Source organism: Mesoplodon mirus (genome assembly GCF_964341445.2).
Source record: "Mesoplodon mirus genome assembly, chromosome: 1".
Lineage (NCBI taxonomy): Eukaryota > Metazoa > Chordata > Mammalia > Artiodactyla > Ziphiidae > Mesoplodon > Mesoplodon mirus.
This window is the reverse complement of record NC_138976.1, coordinates 226522287-226544157: the sequence shown is the minus strand read 5'-3', so window position 1 is coordinate 226544157 and position 21871 is coordinate 226522287.

The window sequence follows — 21871 nt, the reverse complement described above, 5'->3', positions numbered from 1 at the left end:
GGTAGTTAATATTTATCTGGTGGCCAAATTAATATCAAATTATAATGAAATTATAAATTATAATCAAGGTTTCCTGATAAGTAAGATTTTATCAGGTTGAAGCTGTGGTCTGGTCAGTCCTGCTACATCCTTTCCATGGAAGGAATGTATTGACAGAGGAAAGATACAATCAGTATACGTTCTAGACAAGGGTTATCATACCTTATATGTATGCTGATGAATACATGTAGCATGACGCTTCAGGTGTTTACTAGGTGCCAGTCAGTGTTCCAGGCACGGGCCTTAAGCAGAGTACAGGTATAAGCATGATTCCTGTTCTCCTGAACTAACAGCTGAGCAGGAGAGACAGATAAGCAGTAACAGTGTCTAGTAAGTTCTAAAAGGGAACTATCATGCATCTGAGGAATCTGGGGTAGAGGAAGCGGCGTTAACCTGAGTCCTGAAGGATGAGTGATGGGGGCGGGTAGCCAGGGAAGAAAGGGTAAGCAGAAGGCCTAGCATGAAAAAAATCAAAGGCCAGAGAGGAAGGCCGCTGGGACGAAGTCCACTAGGGCCGACATGCGGAGTGTGTGTAGGTGTGGGAGGCGGCGGCGCAGTGGCTGAAGATCAGTTTATCCGGGCCCCAGCAGGATATCAACCAGAGTTGGGTTTTTGAAGGATCTGATTTAGCGCTTTGATATGGAGAATGAATGAGAGGTGACAGGTCCAGAGGGAGAGGAACCATTTAGGAGACTACTGCAGTGATCTAAGAAACATGGGAAGCGGGACTCCAATGATGATGGCAGAAGAGATGGAGGGCCGTAATGGGGTTTGAGAGAAAGTATTTTTTCCCTTGAAGGCTGTCTTAAATAAGAAGCTCCATAAGTCCAATTTAAGGACTATCCGATTTGGTATCTTCACTGGGGGATGGGGGATGATACCACACTAATGTTTACTTTAATACTTTGCCCAATTAGTCCTGGATCTACAATCTTATTAGAAATGCAAAATCTTCAGCCTCTCTCCTGAGCTACTGAGTCAAATTATGCATTGCACAGAGAACCCAAAGTAATTCTAGCGACCTTTAATTTGAGCAACCCTAATTAACATTTCCAAAGCTCTTGGCTTCATTATCATAATCAGCATTTGGTCTGAGCCTTAAATTCAGATTCTTCTGAGTTGCTTTCATCTAAACACAACTTTTTATAGTCCGTGTTCAATATCTTGGGCATTTTCCTGTTTGGATGGCTTTAGGCTTTTGAATGCATTCATTGAAATGATTTTTCAAAACTCAGTTGAATTACATATAAGTATGAGTTAAAACATCCTTTCTCTAAAATTAGGTGTATACTTTGTACGAATTAATGTTTGGTGTCTCACCAGCAGTGGTCCCTCACTAAGCATGTGTGGGACATACCAGTATCTTCTGTCTGAAATATCTGCATGTATGCTGAGAAATTCCTAGTTTTTTACCTTAATTATGTTGCCCAAAGTGTAATGGGCAATCTTCTTCTGCATACGTAGAAACTTTTCAGTATTATGTCACAGAGTCACCTTTCTGAAATCATGGAAAGTGATTATTAGCGATCTGTGTTTTACACGTAAATTCCTTCTTCTGAGCCTTCCTTCTCTGAGCCATGTAGCTTCAAGTGCAGTGACGTCAGGTGTGAGCTCACTCATAATTCATTCTACCGATTCCCAGACACTGATTGACAGATGAGCAGACAAGCTTCCGGGGAAGACAGGCTCCTTTCCCTCTCCACCGTAGCTACCAGAAATGACTCCTACTCCTCACACAGTGCCGTGTGAGGGTGTGGCTCCTGAGTTGATACACTTGTTTGTGCCTAAGTGGAAAGCTGCCTCGTGGAACCCACGGAGGAAGGTACGTGGTGAGACGGCGTTTTGGATCTGGAGGAAGCTTCTTCCAAAGCCAGGTCCCCCTGAGGACTGTTCATTTCCAGGACCCAGTATACTGCTACTATTATTAGAGACTTTATGGGCATAATGATGCGCCCAGAAAATTGTGTGTGATTGTCAGGAAAAATCAAACTTATTTCTTTTTTAAAAAAATAAATTTTATTTATTTATTTTTGGCTCCATAGGGTCTTCGTTGCTGCACATGGGCTTTTCTCTAGTTGCGGCGAGCGGGGGCTACTCTTGGTTGCGGTGCGCGGGCTTCTCATTGTGGTGGCTTCTCCTGTTGTGGAGCATGGGCTCTAGGTGCGCGGGCTTCAGTAGTTGTGGCATGAGGGCTCAGTAGTTGTGGCTCACGGGCTCTAGAGCTCAGGCTTAGTAGTTGTGGTGCACGGGCTTAGTTGCTCTGCAGCATGTGGGATCTTCCCGGACCAGGGCTGGAACCCATGTCCCCTGCACTGGCAGGCGGATTCTTAACCACTGCGCCACCAGGGGAGCCCCAAACTTATTTCTTTACTTCCTTCCTCATGGCAAAGAAGAACTATTCGATACACATGATTCTTTAACTGTAATATTTTGACACATGTAAAAGATATTATTATACAACTCAAGCTAATTAAATTCTACATAGAAGGTATCAATTGTTCTTAACTTTCCAGGTCCAAACCATCATTTAGGAACAACAAAAAAATTAAAATGGCTTTTAAGATCTGAAGTTACATAGAAAAATTTACAGCGAACCATTAGCATTTAAGGTTAGGATGTAAAAAGTAATGGCAACTATACTTTCCCGTTTTATTAGCAAAGTGAATCAGGATGAGTAGGAAAATACACAGGAAATCACTTTGCTCAAACACAAAAACATTACCTTTTAACAAGAGCTGGTCACAAGAGTTTTCAGAAAAGCCGCTACCTCTTCCCCTCTTAGTACAGTTTTAGTTGATTTTTAAGTTGTAAAAGCTAAAGTTAAAGGAGACGTGTTTTAAAATTGTTTTTGGTGTATCTTCAAAGTTATAAAAGTTATAAAGTAGTCAGTGTTAAAATATATTTGGTATTTTAACAATAACATTTTGCTTCCAGGATAGTGTTCTCACACTTTATAGCTTTAAGTATGTACTTTACTCATGGGAACTAAGGCTGTTATGAGAAACTGAAGGGAAAAAGTTCAAAAGGTAGTCCATGACTTTTTTTTTTTAGGTTCTGAAAAAGGATAAGACTGTTTGGATTATGTTGTTCTCTGATTTCGTAAAAAAAAAATGCTAATGAATATATGTTAACCTTCAGGTTATCAACATTCTTGCTCCAGATAGATTTATGGTAAAAATAGACTACTGAACTGTCTTGTTAAGTTTTAAAAGATGAGTTTGGAGGAGTTACAAATAACATCCTTTATCCTGAGGTCAAAAAGAATATGTAAACTCTAATTTTTTAGATAAGAATACTTATTATAGTTTCAACTTTCCTACTTCCTATTAAAATGACTATGTAAGAATATACAATCTTTAATGGTTTTATTCTGAATATATACCACTCTCCCTTTTTAACATATTCAAAGTAACACATGTTCAATTTATTTTCATTTTGAAATTTTTAAAAAGTACAAAGAGCACATTGCACCCAGAAATAAACTTTGTTAATAGCTTGGTGTTATCTTTTTTATTTTTTAATCTACGTGCACATTTAAGTGGGTTGTGTGGGTTATTAAAAAATGGAGATTATATTTTAGACATAATTTTAATTTTTTCATGGAACTCACGAGCATTTTCCGTGTCATTTTATAGGTTTCCGAGTGCAAAATCTGGATTTTGATAGCTACACACTATTCTCTCCTAGACGTTTAATAATCATTTGACCTTCTTCAGTGTGCCAGGCATAACACCATAATCTTTTAAATAATTTCTCTATTGTGCATTTTACTGGTTTATAAAGTTCCTAAATATAAAAAGCACAATGATAAACATTCCTACATGTAAATCTTTGATGATATGTATTATTTCCTTAGGATATGTTTTTAAAGTATGCAGTGATTAAGGTAATTGGTATCTATTTCTGATTTTATGTCCACAAAAGTTATATCTTCTACAGGAGTCTTTAAGTATACACTTGCCACAATTGAATATAGTCACTTTGTAAGTCTCTACTAATTTGTACCTACATTATTTCATTATTGTATTTATTACTAATTTTTTGTTGTTAGATTAACACAATTGCTGAGGTTTCTTATCCCCACAGCTCTTCACCTGAGCCCCACTCCCCAGAGGAAAAAATCTTGACCATTTTAACTGTTTCTACGGTGTCTAACTGTGTATTTCTAAATAATATGGTTAGTTTTTTTTAATTTGGTCTATTTTAGGCATTATCTCTGGACCACCTGTCATGGAAGAGGAAGAACTAACGCGCTAACTCCTGTGTACCTATCCTACTAATTTGCTTATATACTATTGTAATCTATCATGTTGTGTTTTCTTCCTAGAACCTTCCCACATAGAGTGTCCCATCCTCTTGTTCCCACCCGGGCTGGCTGCACTCTAGGCCTGCTCCATCCCATTCATCCTGGACTCTCCTGGGCCCCTCTCCTGGGTTCCATCTTCATTTCTGGGCTCCCATGTCCCCCTTTCCTTGCTGCACGCAGATGTCTTAGTGGAGTTCCTCCACTAAACCCAGAATTCCTCTTCAGCTGCAGCTCTCTCACTGGGTGGATCTCCATCCACGGCTTTTCCTTCCTGCTGCATCGCTCTTGTCCATCAGATTTCCATTTCCCAGCAGTTTGTTAAAACCTCTGCTGACAACCCCTCGCCCATACTCTTCATGTGGGTTTATAACGTTCACATCCCTTTGTCATGGTAAATGGGAGCTATAGAGGGAGGAAAAATACAAGCTTTCTGAAAATAGAAGACCTGCTTCATTCACTTAAATATTTTCCTTGACTTTAGAAAAAACCCCACAAAATTAGTGCAAGATCACTAGAGAAATATTCAGATGTTGCCAAAGTAGCCCATCCCTACTTTTCTCCCATCACTGATGAAGTCCACAGAGGTAAAGTGTTATGTACCCAGAATAGTGAAAGGGACAAACATGGGCTGAGGAGGTAGGAACTAAGACGTAGCTCAACAGTGAAAACTAGGAAAAGAGCTGGGCAGGGCAAACAGGACAGTTTTCTGTAGGGTTGGTAGCCTAAGGGCACAGTGTTCACATAAGCTGGGAACAAGGAGAAGACAATTGAGTTCCTGTATCTAAGATCCCTACTCCTGGCTTGATTATATGTTCTAAGCTGCACCATCTCACTGGTTTCAGTGGAGCAGGAGAAAGCAGTGACAAAGGAAAGAAGGGAAAATTATGGGGGTAGCATCTGCTCATTGTGTGAGCCTGCAGCATCGCAACACTTGCTTCATTCTATTAATTGCATCAACCGCATCTTGTAAACACATTTCCAGAGACCACATGTAATGGGCCTTGGTTCCATTCAGCCCCTCTTTTGACTCCTCAAATAGCTAACGTATAATTTTTTTCACATCATTTTCATCAAATAAAATTCACTTTCATTTTTATGACCATTTTTAAAACAGCAAATATCTCCCCAAGCAGTCTTGGGTTTCAAAGTGGCAGTGATTTTATGTGCTTCACATTTGAACTGCCAAGGATCTCCCGCGATGTATGCGTTAATCATGACCACTTGCAGTTCTTGTTCAGATGTTTGCTCAAAGCGTAGAGCTACCATCAGAGAGTGCCTCAGCCTAAAAAAACAATTCTTCCAGTTATGCAGATCCATAAATTCCAACTCAAGCAATGTTTTTTGGGGGCAATAAACACAAGTTTGTTCCTAATTGGAGAGAAATAATGCTTAGGCTTGAACCTGTTGCCTTCCTGGAGCTGAAGTCTAGCACACATGGAGACATTCCTCTCTAAAGAACACAGTTGCTAATAGAAACAAGCAGTCCACCAGGATGTCGAGCCAACACTTCCTGCAGAGGGCAGAGTTCTCTGGAATTTACTGAAAGTGGAAAATTGATTACACTGGGTACAGAGGACATTTATATTTATAGAAACACTTTAGATAAGACAAGACTTTTAAAAGCCAGAAATCACTTTTAGGGAGATTTCAGAAAAATGTTGTAATATTTTTTTATTATTAATAGGCATAAAAAGGATTGTTATATTGATATTGAAAGAAATTAGGTGATTAATTGAAGATTGTAACTTGAAAGGATGAATTGCTCCAACATTGGTTTAGAATTTTTCTTTATTATATACAGGTCAATCTTGTGGTCTGTCAAATGCCCAACAGCCATTTATCTAGTACACATACCTTTACAGCTGGATTTCCAAATATGATTATAAAATTCATATGACAGAGTGTCCTGAAAGTAAATATGTCAGCAGGCTTTGCTTTATTTTATGCATTTATTCTGGATGTAACATAACTTGATGTTACGTAACACAGACGACGCTCTAAGACATTTTGCCAGAGCTATTCAAGTACAGCATTGTTTGAGATTGTGGAAGATGATTTAGAAACACCTGGGTTGAGTATTTCTATCCATGCTTTAAATCCTAAAAGGCTTGCAGTTTTATAGTCCTTTCGGGGAAAGACAGGAACTACAGAAACACTTGTTAGCGTAACAGTTAATATACTTCTGAGAAAGATTTTGTAAAAATTTTGAAAATTATGCGAAAAAATTAAAGGGAAGATTAAAAAGGATTAGTGTTTGATCAGCCTCTGTGTTTTAGGAATATTTTCTAGAATACATTTTTTAGAAATATTTACATCTTTTATACTTGGGGGCTTGGGAACATGAAGGCAATGCACGTTGGAACAAAATCCTAAATCTTACATTCAGATGAGCATCATCATTTGTGGTAATATTCATGGAATGGAGCTCAGCATCCCAGCTAATGTCAAGGCAACAGTCAATGAGATTTTTGTACTCAAGTTGCTCTGTGTGGTCCTCTTGGAACCTCTGTCTCTTTGATAGTATTTGAACGCTCTCTTCTCTCCCTCCCTTACACCTAATCGGTCCAGTGGGACGACACACAAGGCCAAAAGCTCACGTAATTTGATAGAAGAACAGGAGCTGATAGATGAGTAGGGAGAAGAACCATCAAGTTTCTTCCTCTCTGAACCAGCAACATATTTGCATTAACAGCTGTGGTCTGGACAAGCACCTCCACCTTTCTTGTCAGGAAGGGTAATTTTCAGCCAGTGTAGTAGGAGGGCTACACTGTAGCTCATGATGTAAATATTTTTTCAAAGTGGGAAGTTTCATAGGCTATGAAATAACATATTAGCCACATGAAGTGTCAGACTTTTGAAAAAGTCCCCTCTCCCACAAGCTAAAGATTATCATAATAACAGTCACTCTAATCATGGCTAACCTATCTGAGTACTCACTCTGACCGGCCAGAGTGGATTATATATATTATCTCATTAAATCTCCCAAGAATAGATAACTAATAAGGACTTACTGTATAGCACGGGGAACTCTACTCACTACTCTGTAATGACCTGTATGGGAATAGAATCTAAAAAGGTGGATAGATGTGTATGTATAACTGACGCACTTTGCTGTACAGCAGAAACTAACACAACATTGTAAATCAACTAAACGCCAATAAAAAAAATTCATTAATAAAAATAAATAAATCTCCCAATAGTCCTATTAGGTAGATAACTTGTGTTATCCCATTTCACTGTTGAGCTATCCTCTATCAATTATCTGTTGTGATTAACAAACTTCCTCCAAAATTATCGGCTGGAACTATCAACCCTGAATGTGATTCTGTGGATAGTGTTTTAGGCAGGGCTTCACTGGCTGATTCTTGGTCTTGACCTGGTCTAGATGATCTGGCAGAGCTGTGAACTTGTGATCACAAGTCACTTTGAGGCTTCCTAGTCTAGAAGGGCCTTAGCTGAGACAACAGGGCTTGTCTCTAGCCTAGAAACCCAGGCTTGTTCATGGGATGCCCTCCAGATTCTAAAAGCTGCAGAGTGGAAACTCCAAGACCTTCTGGGGCCCAGGCTTGGAACTAGCTCAGCCTCATTTCTAGTGCATTCTGTTGGTCAACGCAGGTCACAAAGCCTGCCAGGTTTCAAAGTTTGGGGGAAAAGACTCCACGTCTTGGAAGGAGCTTCATTGTGACTATTTTTGCATTCTACTGCTGTTTCTGAGTCTGAGAGATGTGTCGTGACTTGCCAAAGATCACACAAGTTAGTGAGTAACTTGACTTTCATACACTGCAGGGGGGCTCTGTACGCCACCTTGGGAAACAGTTTGGCATTTTCTGAGTTGTTTGTCTTCTTGTTATTAAATTGTAGGAGTTTTTTCTATACTCTGGATACAAGTTTTTCATCTGACATATGTGTCATGTATATTTTCTCCCAGTTTTTGGCTTTCCTTTATTTTCTTAATAGCGTTTTTTTTTTTAAGAGCAAACGTTTTTCATTTTAATGAAGTCTAATTTACCAGTTATTTTCTTTCATGTCTTGTGCCTTTGGTGGTCTGCTTAAGAATGTGTGAATGAGAAGTGTAGCCCTAGAAGTCTAAGGGTATAGCTTGAAGTGGTGCAAGTGTTTTATTTAAAAATGAATTTTGGGGACTTCCCTGGTGGCACAGTGGTTAAGAATGCACCTGCCAATGCAGCGGACACGGGTTCGAGCCCTGGTCCGGGAAGATCCCACATGCCACAGAGCGACTAAGCCCGTGCGCCACAACTACTGAAGCCCGCGCGCCTAGAGCCCATGCTCCACAACAAGAGAAGCCACCGCAATGAGAAGCTCACGCACCACGATGAAGAGTAGCCCCTGCTCACTGCAACTAGAGAAAAACCCGCGTGCAGCAACAAAGACCCAACGCAGCCATAAATAAATAAATAAACGAATTTTGCCTTCTACTTAATAAAGTAACCTTACTTGCCTTCACATAAAAATAATGCCTTACATAAGAGAGGGCTTATCTAATGCTCTGGGATAGAAACCCACGTTTATGTCATATCACAGAACTGCACATCTTCAGAACATAAGAACTCTAGGTTGAGAATCAGAGATCTGAATGGCCACTTGCCTCAGCAACTAACAGCATTATCATTCATAATAAGTTCTAGTACAAATAAAAGCGATAAGCCTACAAATAAAAGGGGAAATAGCCAAGTATATATATTTGTACACACACACACACACACACATATAATAAACTCCGCATTAACCTTTTCTCATCATTGACTATATTATTAGCTTTCCATATAGATTCAACTATTCAACTGCTTATATATGTCTAAGCTACTAAAAATCCTTCCTGAATGAATAGCAGATGAACAACTGAATGTAAATGAAAACAGATGCTTCAAAGAAAAGGATCCAGAATTGTCGTCAACTCTTCACAGTCACTACATGTTTTCTCTAACAAGCACATATGCCCACAGCATATTGCCAAACTTTATTGATGTCTTCCAAAATTTCTGTATGAAATTATGGTTATGATCTCATAGAGTTCAGGACTTTTGGCTAAAAAGCATGGCTTCCCAGGATATTTTTTTCAAAGAAGTTGGTACCCCCAGGAGTGCTGGGGGAGGGAAGCACACACAGGTATTGGAGGATGTCCCTAACCTAAAGCCTGCTGTATGATCTCAGAATCTCCAAAGTTTGACTTCTTTCAAATCTGAGAATCTGGAGTCACGTCAGATCTAGAGACACAAGGCAAGCAGCAAAGGAAACCCACGGACCCTGTATTTAGTATCCACATTCTTGCGCCTTTAAAGTATGTATTTTCAAATGTAACCTACTGAAATATCAATAGTCCTCTGAATATACAGATACTAGCCCAATAAATGCATTCATGCTGTATAAGAAACGATGGGTTCTTACACACCATAAAACAAAAAATAACATAAAAAAATAGTTGCTGCTCTAGAGGTATTTGCTTTAGACTTAAAGTCTGTTTAAATGTGTGTATAAAATATGTTTAAGAAGTGATAATAGGACGAAGTGAGAGAGTGGCATGGACATATATACACTACCAAATGTCAAATAGATAGCTAGTGGGAAGCAGCCGCATAGCACAGGGAGATCAGCTCGGGGCTTTGTGACCACCTAGAGGGCTGGGATAGGGAGGGTGGGAGGGAGACGCAAGAGGGAGGGGATATGGAGATATATATATATATGTATAGCTGATTCACTTTGTTATAGAGCAGAAACAAGCACACCACTGTAAAGCAATTATACTCCAATAAAGATGTTAAAAAAAAGTGATAATAGATAGGCGATCACTTACTGAATGTGGCAGCTAGGACTAAGGAACATTACCGAGTTTTTACCCTCATTGGACAAATCCTAGAAGACAGAAAATTCACTTTATACCTCATTTCTGCACACACATCAGATTTAACTGCGTAAAAAATCTCATGGGTCTATAGCCTTGATTCCATCTATCTCTTTTGTCTGACTCCTTTAACTGTTGATTTTCAAAGATGCCTTAGGACAGGAAAGATGTGTTCAGACACGTGTGCACACGCAGATGGTGGGGTAAGGGGGGTGGTGCTGGTGAAGGAAGCGTGGGCTTGTGAGAAGCGTCCGTCATATTTTTCTTTTCTGCATAGAAGCAGATATATAAGTGTTAAAATATATGCCTATTATAACAACTGCTAAAATTATGGTTCATTTTGATAGAAAGACGTCCTGCTCAAAATCTAATTTCAGGCAACTATTCAGCAAGCAGGATCAGAATAACTATCTTATCTGTACTTTTTATGTGCATAGTTTCTGACAGGTTGTGCTAGGTATAGTAAGCCTTTACTAGCGCTGTACAGAATGTATCACAACTTGTGACTTGAATAAGAACAAGTTATTCAAACTTGCTTTGCTCTGTTATTCAAAGTATTTGAAACTTCAGAGTGCTCATTCCTTCCTTTGCAATGATTCCTGGCTTCATCTTATTTATGCCATTGGCCCTAGAATCAAGCAGCTCACCAGATTTGCAATAAAGTTATTCAAGTTTATGTATTATGTAAGAATATATTATCATTGCATAAAATCTTAAAGCACCAGATTTCTTGGAAAAATGCCCATGAATTTAAAAGCAGTAGTTTTTAAATTATGTATATTTGGAAATATCCTTAATTCTGAAAGAATGCACCATATAAACTGCTAGCTTTTTTTTAAGTATTAAAATTTACTTTGCTTTTTCTCAGTTTAAAATATAATAAATAGTTCTACCTCCCAAAGACAACGTCTTTTAATACAAGTTCCCTTCTAAGCTTTTTTTTGGATGCGCTTTTACATAATTGGGACCATACTCTCTATAGTTTCTATCCTACGTTTTTTTTTCCTAACATCTTTATTGGAGTATAATTGCTTTACAATGGTGTGTTAGTTTCTGCTTTATAACAAAGTGAATCAGCTATACATATACATATGTCCCCATATCTCTTCCCTCTTTCGTCTCCCTCCCTCCCACCCTCCCTATCCCCGCCCTCTAGGTGGTCACAAAGCACCGAGCTGACCTCCCTGTGCTATGCGGCTGCTTCCCACTAGCTATCTGTTTTACGTTTGGTAGTGTATATATGTCCATGCCACTCTCTCACTTCGTCCCAGCTTACCCTTCCCCCTCCCCATATCCTCAAGTCCATTCTCTAGTAGGTCTGCGTCTTTATTCCCATCTTGCCCCTAGGTTCTTCATGACCTTTTCTTTCTTTTTTTTTTTTTTTAGATTCCATATATATGTGTTAGCATACGGTATTTGTTTTTCTCTTTCTGACTTAATTCACTCTGTATGACAGACTCTAGGTCCATCCACCTCATTACAAATAACTCAATTTCATTTCTTTTTATGGCTGAGTAATCTATCCTACATTTTAAACTTAAACATAAGCTTTTCTTATACTATGACCAAAACTTCACGTGTAGACATCTAACCAGTGACTGTGCCATAATTACATCAGTTGAACTCACAATAGTGCACATTTAAGCTTGCTATTATAAAAATGCTCTTGTGGTCACCTCATTACATGACACTTTCACAAATTTCAGATTATTTCTTTTTCGAGTGTCAGTCAGGGCTCACCCAGAGAAGCAGAAACGGTAGGAGATGTATGCTAAGAGACAGAGTGCAAGGAGCTGGCTCACCTCGTGGAGGCCTGCGAGGCAAGCATGGAATCTCAGGGCAGGACGTTCGGAAGAGCGGGCCGGCACCCTCTGGGCTGGCCTGAAACTGCCATTCGTCCACAGGCAGAATTGCTTCTTCTGAGAAGCCTCAGCCGCATTTCAGGCCTTTTAGCTGATTGAATAAGGCCTACTCAGGATATCTAGGATAATCTCTTTTACTCACAGTCGACTGAGCTTTTACTTTAATCACATCTAAAAAAAATACCTTCATAGCAGATAAGTGTTCATGAATAACTGGGACTGTAGCTTAGCGAAGTTGACCCATCAAAAGACCATCAGGGTTAAATTTTCAGAAGTAGAATTACTGAGTCAAAGGGAATGGAATTTTAAAAAAAAATCTGATACATATATTTAAATCCCTTTTCTAAAGGGTGGTCACAATTTTCTATACTTTGCCACTCTATCCCTGCATTTTCTTGGGGTAGGTACCAGACTGCCTACCCTACGATACTCTGAATCAATAACACCATTGAGAGGGCCCCTAAAATAAAAAAGTACTCGGGTCTCAAGATGAACACAAGGTTTCCCGGCAGTAAGTGTCTAGTATCTAAAGATCTGCTTTCCCAGGACAGTTATTCTGCCCTGAGCCCTGCATGAGCCTCACTGAGCAACTGCCAGATCTATTTATAGGTGGGAATATAGATTACTATTTATTAGTTACTCTTTATAGGGAATGTGTTAGGCATTTTGAGGGGAGATAGAAGTGTTTACCCTGTCCTCAAAAAGTCTAAAGTCAAGGCTAAGTTTTAAATAAATATTTGATGTTATTATATCCATGTTAAACTTCATTTTCATATATTTTTCTGGGAAATGGGGCTAATCATGTCTTTAAACTCTACATAAGTATAAATAAAAGGCAGACCTTTCTGAAGCCTCTTGCTATTTCAGTAGATCTATGTAAAGGTCCATATTATTTTATCTTTAGAAAACTTATCATTAGGCAGAGGTTAGTAAACTGATAAATTGGGTGGATTTGGGGATGAGGTTTTTTAGTTGAATTCCTACTTTTATTATGTACTATTTTTTAAAACCTGGACAAATAATCTCCCAAAGCCTCAGTTTTCTCACTTGTAAAATGGAGATAATATTCTCTCGTGTGGTTGTATGAGGTTTAAATGCGCCAATACATGTAAAATGTTGGGCATGTGTGCTGGCACATGATGTGCGTGTGTGCTTGTGTGTGTATGACTATCTCGCCTCTGTATCTTCTACTTTCTTTCGGTCCTCCACCCACCACACCAACATTTCAAGCAATTTAGAGCAGGACAGAAAAGTGCAACTGGCTTGAAAATCATTCTTTTATTTCTTCAAAGGCTCAAACCTTCCGAGAATTTAGGTTTTGAAGGAAGCAGGAAGTGAGGTGGGGGGGGGAGGTTGTAATTTGAAGACAGAGATAGAGTGCCTTGAAAAAACATAAAGGAACACATGCTCCTCCACAGGACACAGAAGGTCCCCAAGCAGAGGGAGAGGAGGAGGGGGCTGTGAATCCTGAGAGCAGAGGGGTCTGCATGCTTCGGGGCAGAGCCTGAAAAGCTGGGAAGACCCCCAAGAGGAGGGCCATCACAGAGCCTCGGGCAGGGGGAGGGGCCTGGACAGGATCACAGTGGGCTCCTAAGGATGAGGAAGAATAGTAAAAATCCGCCAAAGCTGAAGGAGCCACACCGACAGGCTCAGGGGATCACTCTTGTCATTGGGAGGATGGTTGCAGATGGCCAGAGCCTGTAATATCATTTCACGTGACGCCAGAACCAGACCAATACTCTGGGTGGGGCAGGGAAAGACTCTCAGAAGGCTAAGTTTCACAGTAGCCCAGTGGGGCTTGGAAACTGAAATTAAGTTGATTTATAAAAAAAAAATAATGAAAATAAATAGAGCAGGTGCAACTCAGCTGGTAACATGAGATTCACATCCAATACTTACTCAGAAAGTGTCATCAGTGACAATTATTTAGCTCTTACTGATATGGAAGAACGAGGAAAATGGAACATCCTCTGGCTGACATCTCTTAATACTTCCTGCCTACTTGTGGGCCTTGCTTGACCAGTTATAGCCAATCTCAAGAATTTTGAATCTTTCCTTTCCATTGGCATCTGCCTGCAAACAGGCTAAAAATTCCTCTTATCCTTAAACAACCACCACCAATTTCTCTCGATCCAAACATTCCACCAAGTTCGTGTAACCTCCCTTCTCTTCACTATCACGTTTCTCAGGAGTGCAGTCACACTTGGTGTGCCCACGCTCTGAACTTCCATGCACCCCTCAACTGATTACAGTTGGGCTTATTCTCTCCCCGTGGAGGGAAACTACTTTCACTAGGAAGATAATGAATGCTCTCCAGCTGCCAAATCTAAAAAGATTTGTTCTGTTTTCCATTTAATCTTTTTTTTTATCCTATTTAATCTTTGAGCAGCATCAGACACTGTGTGCCTTCCTAAATGTCAAAAAGATTTGGTTTTTTCGAAAGACTTTATATATTTTTTAGAGCAGCTTAAGGCTTACAACAAAATTGAGAGGGAAGTACAGAGATTCCCATGTACCCCCTGCCCCACACATGCAGGGTCTCCCCTATTATCAACATCCTTCACCATATGGTATATTTTACCAAGGATGACCCTACATAGACATGTCGTAATCACCCAAAGTCCGTAGTTGACCTTAGGATCCACTCTGTGGGTTGTACATTCTATGGGTTGCACAAATGTCCAGTGAAATGTACCCATCATCATAATATCATATAGGGTATTTTCACTGCCTTAAAAAGGATTTATTTTTTAATCCAGCATTGTACAGGATGTTTTTTAAATTATCTATAAAGCAATATGGCTGGGGGACTTCCCTGGTGGTCCAGTGGTTGGGACTTCGCCTTCCAATGCAGGGGATGCGGGTCTGATCCCTGGTCGGGCAGCTAAGATCCCACATGCCTCACAGCCAAAAAACCAAAACACAAAACAGAAGCAATATTGTAACAAATTCAATAAAGACTTTAAAAATGGTCCACATCAAAAAGTATCTTTAAAAAAAAAAGCAATATTGCTGGAAATAGAAGTCCCGGTACCCCTCCATCTTGAGACCTGCTCCAGTGTTTTATATTCTATGCTTCTGTTAATGCCTCTATTATGCTCCTGTTCTCCTGGGCTCAGACTTACTTTGTCCTTCCTCATTTCTTTCTTTATGGCGACTCTCAAATCCAAGAGGACGTCCAATCCTATTGCTTCTACATAAGACATATTTCTTTGCCATTCCTCTTTATTTCAGTTTCTACCAGGATAGGAAGCTCTCGGGAGTTCCCTGGTGATCTAGCGGTTAAGATTCGACACAATCGCTGCCATGTCCAGGTTCAATCCCTGGTCAGGGAACTGAGATTTTTGTTGATCTCTCAATTAGAATATTTTGTAATCTCATATTGATTTTCCCATTACCAGACTTTCATACTTGGGTAATACGCCACACTGTAAACCAAAGCCAATGATATGCATGTCTCTCCATTCATAGTACTCTATGGTCTGTCGTTGTGGTCGCTCCATCGCCCTCAGGATGAAATCAGAGCACCTTATCTCAGTGTTACCTGGCAGGGTAGTCCCTAGCTCTGCAGAATTAGCAAAGTCTGGCCTCACCTCCATCCTCACCTCCAATCCAAATGCCCCAACTAACCCCCCCTTTCCCATCGACCTGCTGAAAGCAAAACTCTTAGTTCCCCTGCCCTGTGATGGATCAAGCCCTCCTCTAGGTGATTCAGGTTCAAGTGACAGTTGGAGAAGCACTGCCTGGGCAGGTTGGGAGAAGGGCCTTTTGTTCTGGCTCCTCGGAGACTTGGCAGCCTCTCTTGTGTTTGTATCTTCCATGCACTGTATACTCTTCTCTCATCAACTGTCTCATCCTGTAAATGCCAGGCTTCAGCACTGTTCTTCCTGACTGGAATACCACACTTGCATTTTTCTTGCTTCTTGGCAAACTGCTGTTATTTCTTCAACTCCCATCTCAAATGCCGTGAGGATTCCGACCTTGCCCTGTCCTCCATCCGCGTTTTATCTGCATCTCTGTAATAGCATTTACCATGTTACATTTTAATTTATTTTTATAATATTTTCCTCCAAAGACTGTGTGCTCTGTACATACACAGACCTTTTTTTTTTTTTTTGGTCTTTTTTACCCTTGTGGCCTAGCTTATTGTTTTCTGTTTTTCTCTTCTTTTTTTGCTTCCTCTTTACACACAGGATTTAAGACAGTCGGAAAAATATCTTTGAAATGAAATATTCCCACTCGCTACGGTAATGGTAACCAAGAAACCTGGCCACTATTACAACCTTGTAAAGGTCCTTATCACATATCAGAGGAATCCATTTCCTATTTGGGCCACTTGAGTAATAAAAGGACAGTAATTTTTTGAGGTGCAGCCTGATTCCTCCCACATTCTTGCCAAGTGTTTTTTTCTAGTCCTGCTTTATCCCTGGATCCCAGAGGCCCCTTGATACAACTTCCTATGTGACCCCAAGTTTCTGACAACAAGGATAATAATATGTCCCAGTGATTTCTCTCTACTGTTCAAAAATCTTATTACTTTAGTGGCAGCTATTTTAATTCCCTCTCCTGGTGTTTTTGTTTGTTTGTGTGTTTTGTCTTGTGTTTTTGTATGTGTGTGTGTGTGGTACGCGAGCCTCTCACTGCTGTGGCCTCTCCCGTTGTGGAGCACAGGCTCTGGACGCGCAGGCTCAGCGGCCATGGCTCACGGGCCCAGCCGCTCCGCGGCACGTGGGATCTTCCCGGACCGGGGCACAAACCCACGTCCCCTACATCGGCAGGCGGACTCTCAACCACTGCGCCACCAGGGAAGCCCTTGTCTTGTTTTAAATCTGTTTTCTGTTCTCAGGTGAGGGGACACTGTGGGTGAAGAGAAGGAATTGAGCAAAGGAGGCCTTACTGCCCCACCTCAGGGCTTGGAGCCTGTTTGGTGACCTCTGTCCTCAAAACACAGCCCTCCCCCCTTTCTCAGATTTAATTCCTTAAGATGAACATTTGGGGAAAAAAGAAAAAGAAAAGAGGCAACTTTAGCTGTGAAAATACATCAGTTTTCACAAAATGGGAGATGAGATTTGCTATTTGCAGGTCAGCTGGGAGGTGGTTTCACCAATACTATTGATTCATTGTAAATGTCTCCGTGTTCTTATAGCTTGATGTTAAACTGTTCAGTCAATTACTGTATCAAAGCACCTAATTTAATTCAGTAGCTTAAAAACTTAATGCAATTTCAACTGGTAATTGAACTTTTACAGAGAAAATCATGTGCCTTTTTTCCAAGAAATGAAATTAAAGAATTAAGTCAAAATAGATGATATCAATTATCAGTAAAGCAGGTTGGAATTTTTTGATTAATATCTAACAAAAAAATAAGCTAATAATTCTTGAGTGACCTTTTTATTTCATCACTGGGTAGTGGATATTCCTTGATTACTTCCACAGATTCATTTTATAGGACATGTAGGAAACCACATCTGCAAAGGCAGAAGCAGAGTGACTCCTTAAATGCAGTCCTCACTGTCATTGAAAGTGACAGATTTTTGACAAAACTCAGTGTTCGCTCTGAGCTATTATAGCAGTTTATTTTCCAACAGCAAGTCATTCCGACCCGATACATGGTTAGTGTGGACTTTTAGTTCATGAGCTCAATCTTCGAAAGCCCTGACTGTTCAATGCACTTACTTCAAGTTGGGAAACCTCAGGGTCACCTGCCGTGATTTCCTACAGAAAAGAAACAGAACTGTTGCAATACTTTGAACTCCAGATGAGTGAGAGACATAAAACTGATGTGTTTCTGATGTTCCAGTTCAAGATAATAACAGAGGATCTGTTCTTAAAGAAATACATAAAACCGAAGCTATTGGAGCCACAGCAGCTGGGAAGAGGACGCATTTGGAGACAGCTGGAGGTACTGATTAAGATCAGTACTGATCACCACACCAAATGTCAGCTGCTCAGGTGTCTGGACCTGCCAGGGTGGCCCCTGAGGCAGGATAGCACAGTACTTCTTTCCCGGCAGACTCTGAAGCATCCTCTTCCGTCTGTCAAAGACAGACAGAACCTCATCTCACAACAGCTCTTCACTTGAATTCCTTGCCTCCCCCAGTGGCCAATAGTTGTTAACCAGTTATCATAAATGTGACTTCTCTCAGCAGGTCCAAATGTTTGCTCCAAATTTTGCCTATTCTCTTGGTGCATCTTTTTTTTTTAATTTTTAAAATTTATTTATTTATTTATTTATTTTTGGTTGTATTGGGTCTTTGTTGCAGTGCACGGGCTTCTCATTGCGGTGGCTTCTCACTGTGGAGCACGGGCTCTAGGTGCGCGGGCTTCAGTAGTTGTGACACGCGGGCTCAGTAGTTGTGGTGCATGGACTTAGTTGCTCCGCGGCATGTGGGATCTTCCCGGACCAGGGCTCAAACCCGTGTCCCCTGCTTTGGCAGGTGGATTCCTAACCACTGCGCCACCAGGGAAGTCCTTGGTGTATCTATTATGATTATTCTGATGCAGGAGAAGAATCAGCCTCATTCCTAACCTTAAAACATAGAGGTAGGAATTAGGCTAAGATGATCTGCATGGGAAGCACAGAAGGCGGCAGCTTCTCTTTTCCCGGAGAAGCCTTGTTCGTGGCTATCTTTCCCAGCCTTGGAAAGAAGTCATCAAAGTCAGTGATGAACGTCAGCCCAGAATCCTGCTCTGACTCGTTTCCTCCCAGTGGTGCTCTGAGAGAGGCGCGTTCCCCAGACAAAGCGCACACCCTGGGGAAAAGGCAATGATGCTGGCAGGAGGCTGAGCTCTGCCCCCTGTGTGTGAGGTGGGGCTGAATGTTTCTAATCAACAGCCTTTCTCAGTTTTCATCACTTGCTCTGCAACCCTCACAGTTTAGCTCAGAAAATCAGGTGAGGATACAAGAGCTCCTTGTGGTCTTTTTGTAAGCATCGGGGGAGCCCAGGTGTTGTCCGGTGCCCTGTGGCATGACTTAGTGGCAAGTGTTCACTAATGAGATGTCTGGAGTCAAAATTAAAGAAACTGGCCACAGTTAAAAATGATAAGCTAGGGACTCCCCTGGCAGGCCAGTGGTGAAGACTCCGGGCTTCCACTGCAGGGGCTGAAAGCTCCATCCCTGGTCAGGGAACTAAGATCCTACGTGCTGGGAGGTGCAGCCAAAAAAAGAAAAAAAAAAAAGACCCAGGTAGATAATCGGTCTCTTTTGGCCTTTGTTTTAGAAAAAAGTTACTCAGAGAACTGCCCATTCCTCTCCTTCACAGCTGGTCAAAGATTTGGGGTTGAGTCTCATTGACTTTGACTAATTCTTATCACTGTTTCAGGGAGGATGAGGCCAGATTGGCTTAAATGAGTGAAAAAGTGTTTGTATTTTTAGGAGTTAAACCCCTTGTGCTTTAATTTGTTCATTTATTCATTCAACGCATTTTAAGTAATCATCAGCTATGTCCCAGGTACTCTGGTGGGCACCAGGGAGGCTCTTTCTAGAAAAGCTGAGCATTATTTTGATAATCATAGTAATGAACTAGGAAGCTCGCTTTACTTCTCTGAGCTGCACATCAATCAAGGAAATTATTGTGAAGACAAATTGGTCTAACCCAACCAATGCAGACAGTTTTTGTGGCTATGGGAGCATATGACAGAATTTAGGGAAAATTATTACTAAATAATGAGGATTCACATTCCTTGGGGGTAAGTTGATAACACTTAATGAAACATGAATGTAAGACTGTGAGATAGACATCCTCCTCCATTTGGACTCAAGATCAACTCATTCTGATTCATTCAACCAATGACTTTGGTTGAATATTAAGCCTATAGAGGAAAACTGAGGAACTTTCTTTAGTAATTTCACTAAGATAAGATTGCTACTTACTTCATTACTCCAGAAATATTTTTTGAAAAAACAATTGTGCGAGAAGATTACTGTCTAGTAGTGGAATACGTCTAAACCAGTAAGTGCACTACAGGTTCTCAGTTACTGAGCCCAGGAGGGTAGAGGAAACGTTTTTCCCTCCCTACACTTGCTAAGGATTAAATGGGATAAACTGTTGCGAAGTCATGTGTTCCATTCTAATGACTTTCAACATCACCACACCAAATGTCTTTCATTCAAATACAGACATAACATAATCCAGTTAGAAAATATTATCCTAACATTTGGTCCAGAATTCTTCTCTATGAGCCCTTTCTGCTCAGAAGACAAGTTCATAAATGCTGGGAGTGCTCCAGCTGGTGACTTCAGAGGCCAGGGAGGTTGCTATGCATGAGGTAAGGGAAGCATGTGCTGTTTCCTACTGAGAAGGATGGGGGTCGGGGGAGAGGGAGTAAAGAGGTGGGCAGAAGAGGAGAGACAAGCCAGCAAAACAGAGGAGCGGGTGCTGCAGAGAAAAAGTCAGGAGAGAAACTTCTGGTGCTGAGCTGTAAAAATGGACCTGGAGAACAGGGCAATATAATAAGTGATGGGTTTTTGTTTCCCAGCCTTTCCGATCATCAGTAAAATCACACATTTACAAATGCTTTGGTTCACACAAATGAGGCAGACAATACAGGAGCAGTTTGATATCCAGGTCAATAAGAGGGGCACCCAGTCAGCCTGTGTGCAACAAGAGCCCAGGAAGCCACGAGAGAGCAAATGTCCAGACATTTGCCAACGGTCACAGAATGACTTTGGACTTCTTCAACAAGTGGAAGTGTAGGGTCCAAGTCCAGGTTTACCCAGCTCACCAAGGGTCAGATGAACTCCCATATGGCACATGACTTACACCAATTTATAAAGACACCAGGAAAGAGTTCACATGGGTTCGAAGTTGGCTCCATTACCGGGCAGTTATTTTTAACATCTAATTTAAAACCTTCCGCTTAAACCAATCCAGATCTTCTTTGTTCACCTACACTACCTCAGCTTGACCTTTCCTAAATCAAATACATCCCTGTGGATCTATGATTCTCGTCTACATGGTCTTCAGAAGAGAAAAGTACAATTGCTCTACCAGGGATCACCATGATATAATATTCTCTAAATGGAGATGCCTTATAAAACTATTTTTGCAGCATTCTCACACAGGTATTTTTAAAGTTATAATTCACCGGTCTGTTCTTTGCCACTTCAACTATAAAGTCAAGTGTTGTCATTTTTAAAAATTTTATTCACTGCATCCAGTGATGTTCTGTCTTTTACTTAGCCTGCTTTCATCCCCTCTTCTCTGAGATCTCCCCGCTGAATTTTGCTCCAGACTCCTGACTCCTTCTCTGACAGTCTTTGTAATTAGAATTGGAGGTGTGGGAGTAGCTCACATTCAGAGCAATTCCAGACTGAGCCAGCTGCAAGAGTGTAAGTCTTACTGTCGTGAGCAACCTTTACCCATGGACAGTCCTGGGATGATATTGCAGTAAAACGCCCACACGTCCTTGGTTGAAGCTGGTCCCTTCTCTTGCTTTACGAGCTATTTTCAAAATGCCAAAAACAAACAATACCTCTTCATCCCACAGAAAAACAGCAATCTTGGATCCAATCCCTACATCCCTTCTCCCTCCAAATTGGTTATGATCATGCTTCCTCAGGTCCATAAACTATATTTAGGTGGACAGGAAAAAGAGAGACAGGCTGTCACTGATCAAAGGAAACAGATGCATGGGCATTTCAGGTCACTCCCAAAGTGTTTCAGGACAGTTCAGGGTTTGCACTGCACCACTGAGTGAATTCTCTTTCCTGCTCCCATGCTGAAAATGGTTCAGCTTCAGGGAGCCATTCCGGTCTTGGTTACGTTACTGGGACTTTCTTTTGAAAAGACATGGACATGATCC